The sequence below is a fragment of the Hylobates moloch genome, unplaced genomic scaffold, assembly GCF_009828535.3.
Source record: "Hylobates moloch isolate HMO894 unplaced genomic scaffold, HMol_V3 SCAFFOLD_14, whole genome shotgun sequence".
In the NCBI taxonomy this organism is placed as follows: Eukaryota; Metazoa; Chordata; class Mammalia; order Primates; family Hylobatidae; genus Hylobates; species Hylobates moloch.
The window spans coordinates 83,879,698-83,894,572 of record NW_026652289.1 but is presented as its reverse complement, the minus strand read 5'-3'; positions in this window follow the sequence as shown (position 1 = coordinate 83,894,572).

Here is a 14,875-nt window from a genome sequence, read left to right as displayed (position 1 = left end):
CCTGGGTGACAAGAGTGAGATTCCATCTCAAAAAAAAAAAAAAAAGGAACTTGAACAACATTATAGACCAGTTGGACCTACAGATATATACAGAATGCTAAGAACTACAGAATACATATTCTTCTCAAACTCACATGGAACATTCTTCAGGATAGATCACATGTTAGGCCACAAAACAAATCTTAAGTTTAAGAAAATTGAAATCATACCAACTGTCTTTTCTGATTATATTGGAATAAAACTAGAAATCAATAGCAAAACGAAAACAGGTAGATCACAAATATGGGGAAATTAAACAACATACTCTTGAACAACTAATAGATCAATGAAGAAATCACGAGAGAAATTGGGAAGTGTTTTGAGACAAATGCCAACAAATTTGATAGCCTAGAAGAAATAGAGAAATCTCTAGAAACATACAACATACCAATATTGAATCGTGAAGAAATAAAAAATCTGAACAGATTTAAAGCTAGTAGAGAGATTAAATCACAAACCAAAAACTTTCCCACATAGAAAAGCCCAGGACCAGGTGGCTTCACCGGAGAATTCTGCCAAACACTTAAAAAAGAATTAATATAAATTATTTACAAAGTTTTTTAAAAAATTGAAGAAAAAGGAATTTGATGAGACCAACATTACTCTGATTCCAAAATTAGACAAAGATACTACAGGTAAAGAAAACTACAAACAAACATCCCTGATTAATATCGATGCAAAAATCCTCAACAAAATACTAGCAAACCAAATTCAATGACACATTAAAAGGTTTATACACCACGACCAAGTGGGATTTATTCCTGGAATACAAGGATGGTTTAACATATGAAAATCAACAATCTAATATCACATTAAAAGAATGGAGGACACTATGTTCCAACTGTTCTATATATATATAAGTAAAAAAAGAAAAAAGAATGAAGGACAAAAACCACATGATCATTTCAATTGATGCAGAAAAAGCCTTAGAAAAAATTCCACACCCTTTCATGATAAAAACACCTGACAAACTATCAATAGAAAGATATTAGCTGACCATATTAAAGTGTATACAAAAAGCCCACAGACAACATCAAACTCAGTAGTGAAAAACTGAAAGCTTTATCTCTAAGGTTAGGAACAAGGCAAAGATGCTCATTCTTGCCACTTCTATTCAATGTAGTACTGGAAGTTCTAGCTGGAGGAATTGGACAAGAAAAAAGAAACTAAAGCTATCTAAATCTGAATAGAAGAAGTGAAAATACTTCTGTTTATAATATTATATGTAGAAAATTCTGGAGATTTCACACACACACACACAGACACACACACACACACACACACCTCTTAGAACTAAAGAACAAATTCAGCAAAGTTGCAGGGTACAAAAATCAACACATGAAATTAGTTTTATTTCTATATCTAACAATGAATAATTTAAAAAGAAAATTAGGAAAACGTCCCATTTACAAGAGCATTGAAAAGAATAATATACTTAGGAATAAGCTTAATCAAGGAGGTGAAAGACTTATATACTGAAAACTACAAAACATTGCTGAAAGAAATTAAAGAAAGTATAAATACATGTAAAGATATTTCACATTTATAGATTAGAAGACTCAATGTTGTTAAATGCTCATACTACCCAAATAAATTTACAGATCCAGTATAATACTTATCAAAATCCAATGACATCTTTGAAAAAATTTTCTAAAATGTATATGGAATCCTAAAGAATCCTAAGGAATAGCCCAAATAATTTTGTAAAAGAAAAACAAAACTGAAAGTCTCACACTTCCCAATTTCAAAATATATTGCTACTCTGACACTAATCAAAATAGTAATGATACTGGCATAAAGACATATAGACCAATAGAACATAAGAGAGATCCCAGAAATAAATTCTCACATATGTGGTCAAATGATGTTTGATGAGGGCAAGACCATAACCAAAGCCTGCTTTCTGGAATAGTACCAATGCCAGTGTGGAAGATCTGTGGGCCTTATTGATGAATATAAAGATTTCAGTGGCCGGGTGCAGTGGCTCACACCTGTAATCCTAGGACTTTGGGAGGCCGAGGGGGGCAGATCACCTGAGGTCAGGAGTTTGAGGGCAGCCTGGACAACATGGTAAAACCCCGTCTGTACTAAAAATACAAAAATTAGCCGGGCGTGTTAGCGCATGCCTGTAATCCCAGCTACTCAGGAGGCTGAGGCAGGAGAATTGCTTGAATCCAGGAGGCAGAGGTTGCAGTGAGCTGAGATCGCGCCACTGCACTCCAGCCTGGCCACAAAGAGTGAAACTCCGTCTCAAAAAGAAAAAAAATCTAAATGCCTTTAACAGCACCCAAGTCACCTCTTGAATGCTTTCCTGCTTGGAAATTTCTTCTACAAGATACCCTAAATTATTTTTCTCAAGTTCAAAGTTCCACAAATCTCTAGGGGCAGGGGCAAATTGCCTCCAGTCTCTTTGCTAAAACATAACAAGAGTCACGTTTACTCCAGTTCCCAAGTTCCTCATCTCCATCTGAGACCACCTCAGCCTGGACTTTATTGTCCATATCATTCTCAGCATTTTGGGCAAAGCCATTCAACAAGTCTGTGGGAAGTTCCACACTCTCCCACATTTTTCTATCTTTTTCTGAGCCCTCCAAACTGTTCCAACCACTGCCTGTTACCCAGTTCCAAAGGAAAAGTGTAAAATAATGAAATTTGATTCTTAACTTATATCATTTATAAAAATTAACTTAAAAAAAGATAATAGACCTGAATATAAGACCTGAAACTTTAAAACTCCTAGAAGAAAACACAGAGGGAAAGCCTCCTGACACTGGACTTGGCAATACTTTCCTGGATATGATACAAAAAACACAGGTAATAAAAGCAAAAATAGACAAATGGGACTATATCAGACTTACAACCCTCTGCATCAAATAAAACAACCAAGAAAGTAAAATGCAACCTACGGAATGGAAGAAATATTTGCAAACCATTTGATTGGTAAGGACTTAATATCTAGAATATATAAAGAACATTTACAGCTCAACAACAATAAAAACACATAACCTGATTAAAAAATGGACAAAGGACTTGAGCAGAGATTTCTCCAAAGAAAATATATGTGATGGTTAATTTTATGTGTCACTTTGACTAGAGTAAGGATTGTCTAGAGAACTAATAAAGCAATGTTTGTAGGTGTGTCTGTGAGGGTGTTTCTAGAGGAAATTGGTGTGCAAATCAGTAGACCGTATAGGGAAGATCCGCCCTCAATGTGGGCAGGCACCATCCAACCAGCTGGGGTCCGGAAAGAACAAAAAAGGCAGTAAAGAGGCAATTATCTCTTTTTCTCTCCTAGAGCTGGGGCACCCTTCTTCTCTTGCTCTTGGACATCAGAACTCCAGTCTCTCCAGTCTCTGGAGTCCAGGACTTACGCTAGTCATCCCCTGGGTTCTCAGGCCTTCAGCCTTGAACTGAGATTTACATCATCAGCTTCCTAAATTCTGAGGCTTTTGGACTTGGACTGAGCAATGCTATTGGCTTCCAGGAGTCTCCAGCTTGCAGACAGCCTGTTGTGGGACTTCTCACCCTCCATAATCATGTGAGCAAGTTCCCCTAATAAATCCCCCATCTATCTCTTATCCATCCATCTTTCACTGGTTTTACCTCTCTAAGTATATGAAAAGATGCACAGCATCACTAGTCATCAGAAAAATGCAAATGAATACCACAGTGAAATATTGCTTCACACCCCTTAGGAGGACCACTGTAAAAAAACCAAACAAACAGAAAATAACAAGTGTTGGCAATAACATAGAAAAATTGGAACCAGTATGGCAATTCCTCAAGAAATTAAAATTAGAAGTATCACATGATCCAGCAACCTGACTTCTGAGTATAGATTCAAAATTGAAAACAGGCTTTCAAAGTGATGTTTGCACACCCATGTTTATTGCAGCAAAATTCACAATAGCCAAGATGTGGAAACAACTTAAATGTCCATGGACAGATGAATAGATAAACAAATGTGGTATACACATACAATGGTGTATGAGTCCTTTCTCACACTGTTATAAAGAAATACCCAAGATTGGGTAATTTATAAAGAAGAAAAGTTTAATTGCCTCACAGTTCTGCAGGCTGTGCAGGAAACATAGTGGCTTCTGCTTCCAAGGGGGCTTCAGGAAACTTACAATCATGGTGGAAGGCAAATTGGGAGCAGGCATGTCTTACATGGTCCAAGCAGGAGCAAGAGAGAGAGGGGAAGTGCTACACTTTTAAACAACCAGATCTTGCAAGTACTCACTCACTATCATGAGACCAACTCCAAGGAAGAAATCTGTCCCCATGATCCAATCACCTCCTACCAGGCCCCACCTCCAATACTGGGAATTAGAATTCAACATGAAATTTGGGTGGGGACACAGACCCAAACCATATCAAATGGAATATTATCCATTCTTTTAAAAAAAGACATGTTGTCTTATACTACAACATCCATGAACCTTGACGACATTATGCTAAGCAAAATAAGCTAGTCACAAAAAGGCAAGTCTTGCACGATTCTACTTATATAGGGGTATCTAAAGTAGTTAAACTCTTAGAAGGTAGAATGGTGGTTGCCAGGGCCTGGGAAGAGAGGGGAAAAGGGTCGTTGTTGTTCAGTGGGTATAGAGCTGCAGTTTGCAAGGTTTTTCTTACCACAATTAGGAAAAATCATGTCTCTTGGATACTTGTACAACATGTGTAGGGATAAAAGTACAAAATATTTTGTAGTGTTAAGAAACTTAAATATTAGGAGGAATTAACCATGTTTATGCATTGCAAGGCTCAGTATCCTAAAGGTCAATTTATCATAAATTCATCTTTAGATTTAATGTAACCTCAGTCAGAATTTCAACAGGTTTTTTGGTAGAACTTCAGAAGCTTATTCTAAATTTTATATAGAAATGCCAAGGACCGGCTGGGCGTGGTGGCTCATGCCTGTAATCCCAGAACTTTGGGAGGCCGCGGCAGGCAGATCACGAGGTCAGGAGATCAAGACCATCCTGGCTAACACGGTAAAACCCTGTCTCTATTAAAAAATACAGAAAAATTAGCCGGGTGTGGTGGCAGGCGCCTATAGTCCCAGCTACTCGGGAGGCTGAGGCAGAATGGCATGAACCCGGGAGGCAGAGCTTGCAGTGAGCTGAGATCGCGCCACTGCAGTCTGGCCTGGGCAAAAGAGCGAGACTCCATCTCAAAAAAAAAAAAAGAAAAAAAGAAAAAAGAAATGCCACAGACCAAATATAACCAGGACATTCTTGAAGACATAGTGGAAGAAAGTAGCAAGATTTGCTCTACCAGAGTTCAAATTTACCATAAAACTAATTTACCATAAATGCAAGGCTCCTTGCTCACAAACTATTAAGAATTTTGGGACTGCACCCCTAACGCATTAAGTCAAGTGCAGGAGTCTTCTAAGGATGGGGCGCTGTACAGTGCTGCATTCTGTATGTTCATTTAACTGATGACAAAAAGTGGCAGTGCAGAGCAGTGGGGAAATGACAGCGTTTTCAGTACACGGTGAGGGGACAATTTGTTATTCAGGTGGAAAAAAATGATAGACTTAAAACCATGAGAGGTCCTTAAGAAGGAAGGGAATTCTGACACTTGGTACTACACAGATGAACCTTGAAGACACTATGCTAATGAAATAAGCCAGATACAAAAGGGCAAATAATGTCTGATTCTGCTTACATATGATACCAAGAATGGTGAGATTCATAGAGATGGAAAGCAGAATAGCAGATGCCAGGGGCTGGAAGAGGGGGGAATAGTGAGTTATTATTTAATAGGCACAGAATTTGTCTTTGGGAAGCTGAAAGTGTTCTGGAGATGGATAGTGGTAAAGGCTGCACAATAATATGAGTGAACTTAAAGTCACTGACTTGTACACTTAAAAATAGTTAAAATGGTAAATGTTATGTATATTTTACCAGAATTAAATAAAGATGAAAAGCAAAACAATGTATCTGCAGAAGAAAATACAGGAGACTAACTTTATGATCTTAGCACAGCGAAAAAGATTCTTTTATTTTAAACTTTTTATTTATTTATTTATTTATTTTGAGATGGAGTCTCACTCTGTCGCCTAGGCTGGAGTGCAGTGGCGCGATCTCGGCTCACTGCAAGCTCCACCTCCTAGGTTCACACCGTTCTCCTGCCTCAGCCTCCCGAGTAGCTGGGACTACAAGCACCCGCCACTACTCCCGGTTAATTTTTTGTGATTTTTAGTAGAGACAGGGTTTCATCGTGTTAGCCAGAATGGTCTCAATCTCCTGACCTTGTGACCCGCCCGCCTTGGCCTCCCAAAGTGCTGGGATTACAGGCGTGAGCCAGGGCGCCCGGCCCAATTCTTTTATTTTAAATTAGAGATCATGCTCTGTTGCCTTGGTTGGAACGGGAAGATTTTAAACAAGGTCCAAACAGCACTAATGATAAAGGAGATATCTGATAATTTTGATTCATTAGAATTAAGAAACTTTTCTTCATCAAAGGACACTATTAAGAGAGTGAAAAGCTAAGTCACAAAGTAAAAGAAGATATTTGCAGTACATACACCTGGCAAAGAGGTCATATCTAGATATATAAAGTACACCTAAAAATCGATGAGAGAGAACAATGAGTAAAAGCGGAAAAAATAGGTGTCTTAGTCTGTGTCATGCTGCTATCACAGCGCACCAAGGACTGGGTAACTTATAAAGAACAGAAATTAATTTTCCTACAGTTCTGGAGGCTCGTAAGTCAAGATTAAAGGGCCGGCATCTGGCAAGGGTCTTCTTGCTGCATCATTACATGTTGGAAGGCATCACATGGTGGAAGGGCAAAGAGAGGGTGAGGGAGAGAGTAAAATACCCTTGAAAACAAACCCACTTCCATGATAACGGCACAAATTCATTCACTCTGCCCTCATGGCCTAACCACCTCTTGTTAAGGCCCCACCTCTCAACACTGTTGCTTTGGGGATTAAATTTCCAACATATACTTTCTGGGGGACACATTCAAAGGTTAGCAATGGGCAAAATGTTTCAACAAGTTGAAAGAGAAGATATCTAAATGGCCAATAAACATGTAAATGTTCCTTAATCATGTAAATTCAAGTCACAATGAGATCATTCCATCTTTTGAAAGTCTGACAGTACCAAGTATTCGTAAGACCTTGAAGTCACAAGCACTCATAACGCTGCTGGTGGTAGAATCTCCATTCTTTGGAGAAGGATGTAACAGTATCCGCTAAAGCTGAAGACAAGTACACTCACGAGCCTCCAATTCATCATAGCCCCTGCTACGGACTGAGTATATATGCACCACCCCAATTCATATGTTGAAATTCTAACCCCCAAGGTGATGGTATTTGGAGATGGGGCGTGCAGCAGATGATTAGGTCATAAGGGTGGACCCCTCAGGTGGAGTTAGTGACCTTATAAAAAGAGACACAAAAGGGCTTGCTGCCTCTTTCTCTCACTCCACCATGTGTGGACACAATGAGAAGATGGCAGTCTACAACCTGGAAGTGAGCCCTCACCGAGAACCCAACTATTCTGGCACCTTGATCTCAGACTTACAGCCTCCAGAACTGTGAAAAATAAGTGCCTGTTGTTTAAGCCATCCAGTGTGTGGTATTATTATTTTTTATTATATCAGCCCACACTGACTAAGACAGCTCTCAAATGCAAACAACAGAAATGTCCACCAACAGTAGGGTGGACAAAAAACTGTATATTCATAGAATGGATTTTATGCTGCAGCAAAAATGAATTACAAATGCCTACAGCAACATGCTTAAATTTTTTTTTTTTTTAGACAGAGTCTCCCTCTGTCGCCCAGGCTGGAGTGCAGTGGCGTGCTCTCAGCTCACTGCAACCTCGGCCTCCCAGGTTCAAGCGATTCTCCTGCCTCAGCTTCCTGAGTAGCTGGGACTACAGGCACCCGCCATCATGCCTGGCTAATTTTTTGTATTTTTAGTAGAGACGGGTTTTCACGGTGTTAGCCAGGATGGTCTCTATCTCCTGACCTTGTGATCTGCCCGCCTCGGCCTCCCAAAGTGCTGGGATTACAGGCTTGAGCCACCACGCCCAGCCTGGCCAAATCTTATTTTTATTTTATTTTATTTTTTTTTGCACACAAAACAATAAACATTTTCTAAAAGTACATACGAACAAAAAGATGCATATCAAACATATTAGGAAGGTTGCACATGGGAAGACAGGGAATAGAAATGGGGGGTGGGAATTAAAGAAAATAAATGAGAGAGGGACTTTGTATGGATCAATGATAATAACTCAATCCTCTATTTGACAAAGAAGAAGGAGAAGGAAGAGGAAGAAAAAGAAAGTGGGATAAAGGATCAGAAAGGGAGGAAAATAGAAAAAATTAGAGTATGACTCCAGGGTAGACCTGTTTTGTTGTCGCTTGGTTCGTTGGTTGGTTTGACAGTTGTATTTTTCACATGTTTCGCCATGTTGGCCAGGCTGGTCTCGAGCTCCTAGCCTCAAGTGATCAACCCACCTCAGCCTCCCAGAGTACTGGGACTACAGGCGTGAGCCACCACATCCAGCCCCCACATTGCTTCTGGCCTCTGTGGTAGACGTCCCAGACGGGGCGGCCGGGCAGAGGCCCTCCCCACATCCCAGATGGGGCGGCCAGGCAGAGGTGCTCCTCATTTCCCACACGGGGCGGCTGGGCAGAGACGCTCCTCACTTCCTAGACGGGGTGGCGGCCGGGCAGAGGGGCTCCTCACTTCCCGGACGGGGCGGCTGGGCAGAGGCGCTCCTCACATCCCAGACGATGGGTGGCCGGGCAGAGGTGCTCCTCACTTCCCAGACGGGGTGGCCGGGCAGAGGCGCTCCTCACATCCCAGAAGGGGTGGCCGGGCAGAGGCGCTCCTCACTTCCCAGACGGGGCAGCAGCCTGGCCAAATCTTAAAAGCATAATCTTGAGAGAAAGAAGCCAGGTCTCAAACCATGCAAACACTGCATGATTCAATTTCTATACCCTGCGAAGACTTGTGGATACAACCTTATCATTTAGGGATGCTTGCTTATGTGGTCAACTCTAAAGCAACTGAAGGAAGGAAGTGTTGACTGGGAATGCCAGGTGGCAGAGATCTGGCGAAGGGCACGGGGATGGAGGAGGTGTGATCCAGATGGATGCGAGTGGTGGCTACACAGGTGTTTGCTTTACAACAACTTGCTAAGTTGAACATTTGCATTTTAAACATTTTTCTGGATGTATGTTATATTTCATAATAAGGAGGAAGACTAGAGAGAAAGGAGGAGAGAAATTAGAGCACTTACAAAACCTTTCATGTCGTTTTGCTGAAAAAGGAAGGTTGCTGGAAGGGGAAGTGAAGTTGAGAATTTTTTTCCTGGTTCTTTTGTCTATTTAATGTCATTTTCCCCTGCCCCTCATGCCTTTGTCCCCAAGCTCTTATCAGGAGCTCTTGCACTGGAAAGGGGGCTCCTTCCTGACTACCTCTCTCTGCTCCCTGTTTTCCTATCTAGACATGGCCTCTGCCCCCCATGGAAGGCTCCATACCAGCCAACTGGGCCACATCTTCTCCTATACCTGGTCATTTTCTTTCTCTGTCTCCCTCCGTCCCTCTCTCCTTCCCTCCCTCCCTCCCTTCCTTTTCTTGATTCCTCCCTTCTCTTGCTTTCTTTCTTGTTCTCTCTTTCTTTCCTTTTTTTTTTTTTTTTTTTTTTAAAATAAGGTCTTTCTCTGTTGCCCAGGCTGAAGTGCAGTGGTGTGATCACCACTCACTGAAGCCTCAATCTCCTGGGCTCAAGATATCCTCCTGCCTCAGCTTCCTGAGTAGCTGGGACTATAGGCATGCACCACCACACCCAGCTAACTTTTAATTTTTTTTGTAGAGATGGGGCCTTGCTTTTTTGCCCAGGCTAGTCTTGAACTACTGGGCTCAAGCGATCCTCTTGTCTTAGCCTCCCAAAGTGCTGGCATTACAGGCATGAGCCACTGCACCTGGCCTGGCCATTTCCATTTGAAGCTGGATATTGTGAATTTTACCATGTTGGATGCTGGATACTTTTGTATTATTATAAATAATCTTAGGCTGGGGTGCGGTGGCTCATGCCTGTAATCCCAACAATTTGGGAGGCCGAGGCGGTCGGATCACTTGAGGCCAGGAGTTCAAGACCAGCCTGGCCAACATGGTGAAACCCCATCTCTACTAAAAATACAAAAATTAGCTGGCATGGTGGCACGTGCCTGATTCCAGCGCCCACTGGACTCCAGCCTGGGTGACAGAGCGAGACTCTGCCTCAAAACAAAGCAGAAAAATAAACACATAAATAATCTTGAGCTTTTTTTCTGAGATGCAATGAAGCTACTGAGAAACTGTTTGATCTTGTTGGGTCTTGCTTTTATGATTTGTTAGGTTGGTGTGGAGCAGTGCTTAGTCCAGGGCTGAGTTTAGGCTACCCACTGAGTACTGCGCCCAGTGGCCAATGAATCAGGAGTTGTGCATTCTGGCTGGTGGGAGCCCCCTGGGAGCTCCAGCTGCTGTTCTTTACTTCCATACAGTGGCTTTTCCCTGGCCCCAAGCAGTTTCTTCACACACAGGAGGTGAATAATCGAGGAGTCCCTTTGCAGATGTCCAGGGCTCTGTTCTGCCAGCTCTCTCCGTTTAGGTCCTCTGTCCTAAAAACCCTAGCCACCTTGGTCTCCCTGGACTGTCAGCTCTGTTCCCTTCTCCCAGGGAGTCCACTCTCTTCCACCAGGGTCCCCCCTTCCCCAGTCCCTGTGTGCTGTGCAGCCTGTACATGCGATCAGGGCAGTGAGCCAGGGCCATTGAAGGACTCACCTGTTTCCCACCTCCCGTTCTACTGAAGGCTATGGGCTAGGATGCCCATCCAGCCTGTGGGCTCAGACTACGGCATCTTTGTGGGCCCCAGGGAATGTCATCTCAAAGATACCCCTGCCCTGAGAGCCCAGCCCTGTGAGGTCTCCCTGAGCCCTTGGTCTGGAAGCAGTGGTGCCCCTGTGTGGGCTGACACTGACTGGCCACTCAGGCTCCGTGCAAGGGACATCAGTCCCACGCCGGTCCCTGGCAGCCGAGGCCACAGCTGCCCCACAGCCGCTCTTGCCCCTCCTGCAAAAGGTGTAGTTTGCCTAGCTCAGGGTCTTAGCTGCCCTCACCATGCGAAGAAGCTTTTGGTCCCAGACCACCAGGAGACACCACCCCTCACATTTCTTTTTTGAGCACCTGCCAGATGTAAGAAATCTTTTACAGAATTAAGAGAAGATGGAGAGAGAACAGCCAAGTCCTACCCCAGAGAGATTCCTACCTAGTGGAGGGTAAGAGGCCTGCCATCATTGCCACTGGTGGTGCAACGCTGGTGCCAGGACTGTGTGCCAGGCTTGTTGCTTCGCGTCCGTTACTTCATCTCAGCAGACAACTCTCAATATCGCCATTCTACAGATGGGGAAATGAGGCTCAGAGAGGTAAGTGACTTGCTCAGGTTCACACAGCTGCACACAGCTGGACATACAGCTGCCCACACAGTAAAATGCAGGATCAGTGACAGCAGGGGAGAGAGACTTGCCAGTTGGAGAGCCAGGAAGGTGCACAGAGGAGGTGGCATTGAGCTGGCTCTGGGGATGGGCAGGCCTTTTATAGAGGACTGGGAAGAAGGGCCGGGAACCAACAGCACCCCCCAAGGGAGGTTCAAATCAGGTGCTTGCCCCCAGTTGAGCCAGAGTTGGGGTGTGGAAAGGCTTGGAAAGCAGGAGAGGCTGCGGATGGAGGTGGAAGAGGCTTAGAACTGGGTCTTTGCTATCTCAGGGGCGTGGAAGGGACTTTTGAGTTTGAGAATGACGTGTCTGGAGCTCCCTGGTTCCACAGGGCTGGACCTGCTAGGGCCTGAAGCGGGTTAAGAGCAGAAATCAAAAACAGGTTTGTCTGTGAGTCAGTAGCTGGGAAAATACTGGGAAGCAGGCTTCTTGGAGCGCCCCTTTGTCTTCAGCCCTGTGGACTGGGCAGTGGCCCACGCCTCCCCACCCCGGCCACAGCCGCCCGTCAACGCTGGCCTGCAGCAGCTTTTGCTCAGCCTGCCTGGTTCCAACCCCAAGGCCATGGAGCAGCCCACTGGGCGCCTTCCTGCATGGGTGTCCCCCCTTGCTGCTGTGTCTAGACTGCAGACACAAGTGCTGGCGGGGGCCGGGGGACTGGCCAAAACTAGGGCTGAAATCATGTTCAAAACCACAGTCAGGGCGGACTTATCAGAAAATATTCCTTTCCTTGAGCCGTCACAGCTCAGCCTCCTTGAATCACCCTGGCCACTTCCTTCCTGTGTATATCTTACGCACGCTAAGGGACGGGGCGGATGCAACGTGTGTGTTTTTACTTCTTTAAGTTTTGTCTATGTTTTGTCCTTTCGATGTGTTGTAGGCTGTGGGGGTGGGGCTACTTCCGAGGGGCCTTTGTCACTGTAAGGGACACTGGGGACAGCTCGGGCTTTCTCTGCAAGCTGAAAACCTTTGGTTGTGAGAATGACTAGGAGAAGGGTCTCGCTAGGGTCATGCTCAAGACCCTTCACAAGTGATGTGTTTACTCAAAACGGCCTCAAGAGGCTCTCCATCTTTTACAGGTAAGAGACAAGGAAGGTGATCAGGGAGGCTGGAGAGCTTGTCAAGGTCACGGACCCACAGTTTTCTGCCCTCCAGGTCCAAGCTCTTTCCTGGACATCTGCAGGCAATGTCGACACGCCCTCCAGTGTCTGTGGCGGGCAAAGGATGTGTCTCCACCCCCACACCTTCTGATCCTGCGCTAAAAGTGTCCCTCAGCCTGTTTCCTGAGAAGCCCAGGGGCTTTTGGCTTGTTACTTTTTCTTTCTCTTGAAGTAAACAGAATAAAACAGAGTTGCTCAGATGTCTTTGGCTGTGACCCACAGGAGATGATGCAATCTCCACGGCACCCCCACATGCATGTGTATGCACAGGCGTGTACAGATATCTAAAACTGGCATCAATTTCACAAAAGCACTCACCGTTATGTGAGACACATTCACCCTACACTCATCCCCCATCTCTACAGAAAATTAAAGTATACATTCATAGTTGCTGTATGCATGCATGTACAGATGTATGTACATTTATTCATGTATGTGTATAACTGATACCATTTTCATGAAACACTCACCCTACATGTGATACACTCTTATTTTCTAGGAATCGCCGCCCACTGAGCTTATGTCCAAACCTTAGTGGATCATAGTCTAATTTTGAAAAACACTGAGCCGGGAGGAGTCATGCCTGCAGGGCCCCAGGAGTCCCTTAATTTGGGTCCTGATCACTCTGCTCCACCCAGTGTAGCAGGCACATGCACACCGCCCATAAGGAAGGAAAGGAGGGCAGGGGGAAAAAGGGAGGGAGGGAGGGAGGGGGAGAAGGAGGGAGGGAGGAAACACCTCCATCATCGTAGGCAGGACCTGTGAGAGCTGAACGGGGCCAGGCAGCTAGTCACCACTCTGGGACTCTGGGGTTTCTTAGGGGATGACGTGTTTCTGGGGTCTCAGTAAGAGGAACTCAGGGTGACACCTCCAAGGATGTGAGTGCACGTGGCAGCCGAGCCCCTCAGCCCCTCTGTGTCCTGGTACCCTCTAAATGCAAATGATGGTGAGAATCCATGCCCAGCCCGTGGCTCGGCCCATCTCTGGGAGAGTGTGTTTACACACAGCACTTGGTGTGGTAGGAGGTGCGCAGGGTGGAAGTGCTTTGCATTCACGTGGGACTTCTGGCTCTTGGTTCATCCCATCCCCAGAGCCCAGCATGAGTGAGGCAAGGCTGGGTGGGAGGGTGCAGGATGTGGGAATGCCATGTGCTGTGCACTGCTCACTTCACCCCTCGCTCGCCCCAGTTGGGGTCCCAGACCAGGAAGCTCCATTCACAGAGGTGTGGCCTGGGGCTACTGCACTGCCCAGCAGGTTGTGGGGTCCCTTTACTCTACACTGTGTGACAATGTTACCTTCCTGGAAAGAACCCGACCAGCCCCCTTTTGCTAGTGATTACCACAGAAAGGAGAGAGAACTAAATATCCAGCCAGCCATCCTCCCGGAGCTCAGGTCACCAGGCTTCAGGGACTCGCTGCCGTCCTCACAGGCTTAGATCCCTGCTGCAGGGTCAGCTAGGTAACCCCTGAGGGTGGGGTGTTCAAAGTGCAGGCTGCCCCCCAGACGTGTGGAACACCAGCCCTGACTGCCAGGGCGATCTGAGGTGGACTGACCATCCCCTGGACACTTTCATGAAGTGTGGGCACGGGCGCGACAAGTGGCCATTTATCATCCTTCCCTGCAAAGACTGGGCCAGGTTAGAGATGGACCCCAGCAGTTTCATACCCACCAAGGCCACTGGGAGCTTCCATGTAGTCACTGCCAGTAGTGGCTGCTGGCTGGGGAGAGGATCTTGGAATGCTGGTCATTAGAGGCCCTCACAGGTGACTGGGAATGTGGAGGAGCAGCAGGGTGCCTCTTCTCTGCCATGCCTTATGTTGCGGTTCGCTCTGGTTCCCCTCGCAGCCACTTACAGCTCCCCCATTGACGATGGGGCGCTGTCAGCCCAAGGCCTGCCTCAAAGCATAAATATCTGTGCGGTGGGGTGCAGGGAGGTGTGCACCCCAGAAAGCAATCCTGGGATCTCCCTTTCTACCTTAGCCTTTCTTCCCGCTGGGGGGCTTCCCCCCATGAGTGTTGTCAGGTCTTAGCAAATAAAAATACAGGATACCCAGTTATATATGAATTTCAAATAAAGATTTGAGTAAGAGTTTAGTGTAAGCACATCCCAAAGGTTGCATGGATGTTCTGCATTTTATCTGGCAGCTGTACCTGCTAGACCTTGGGCT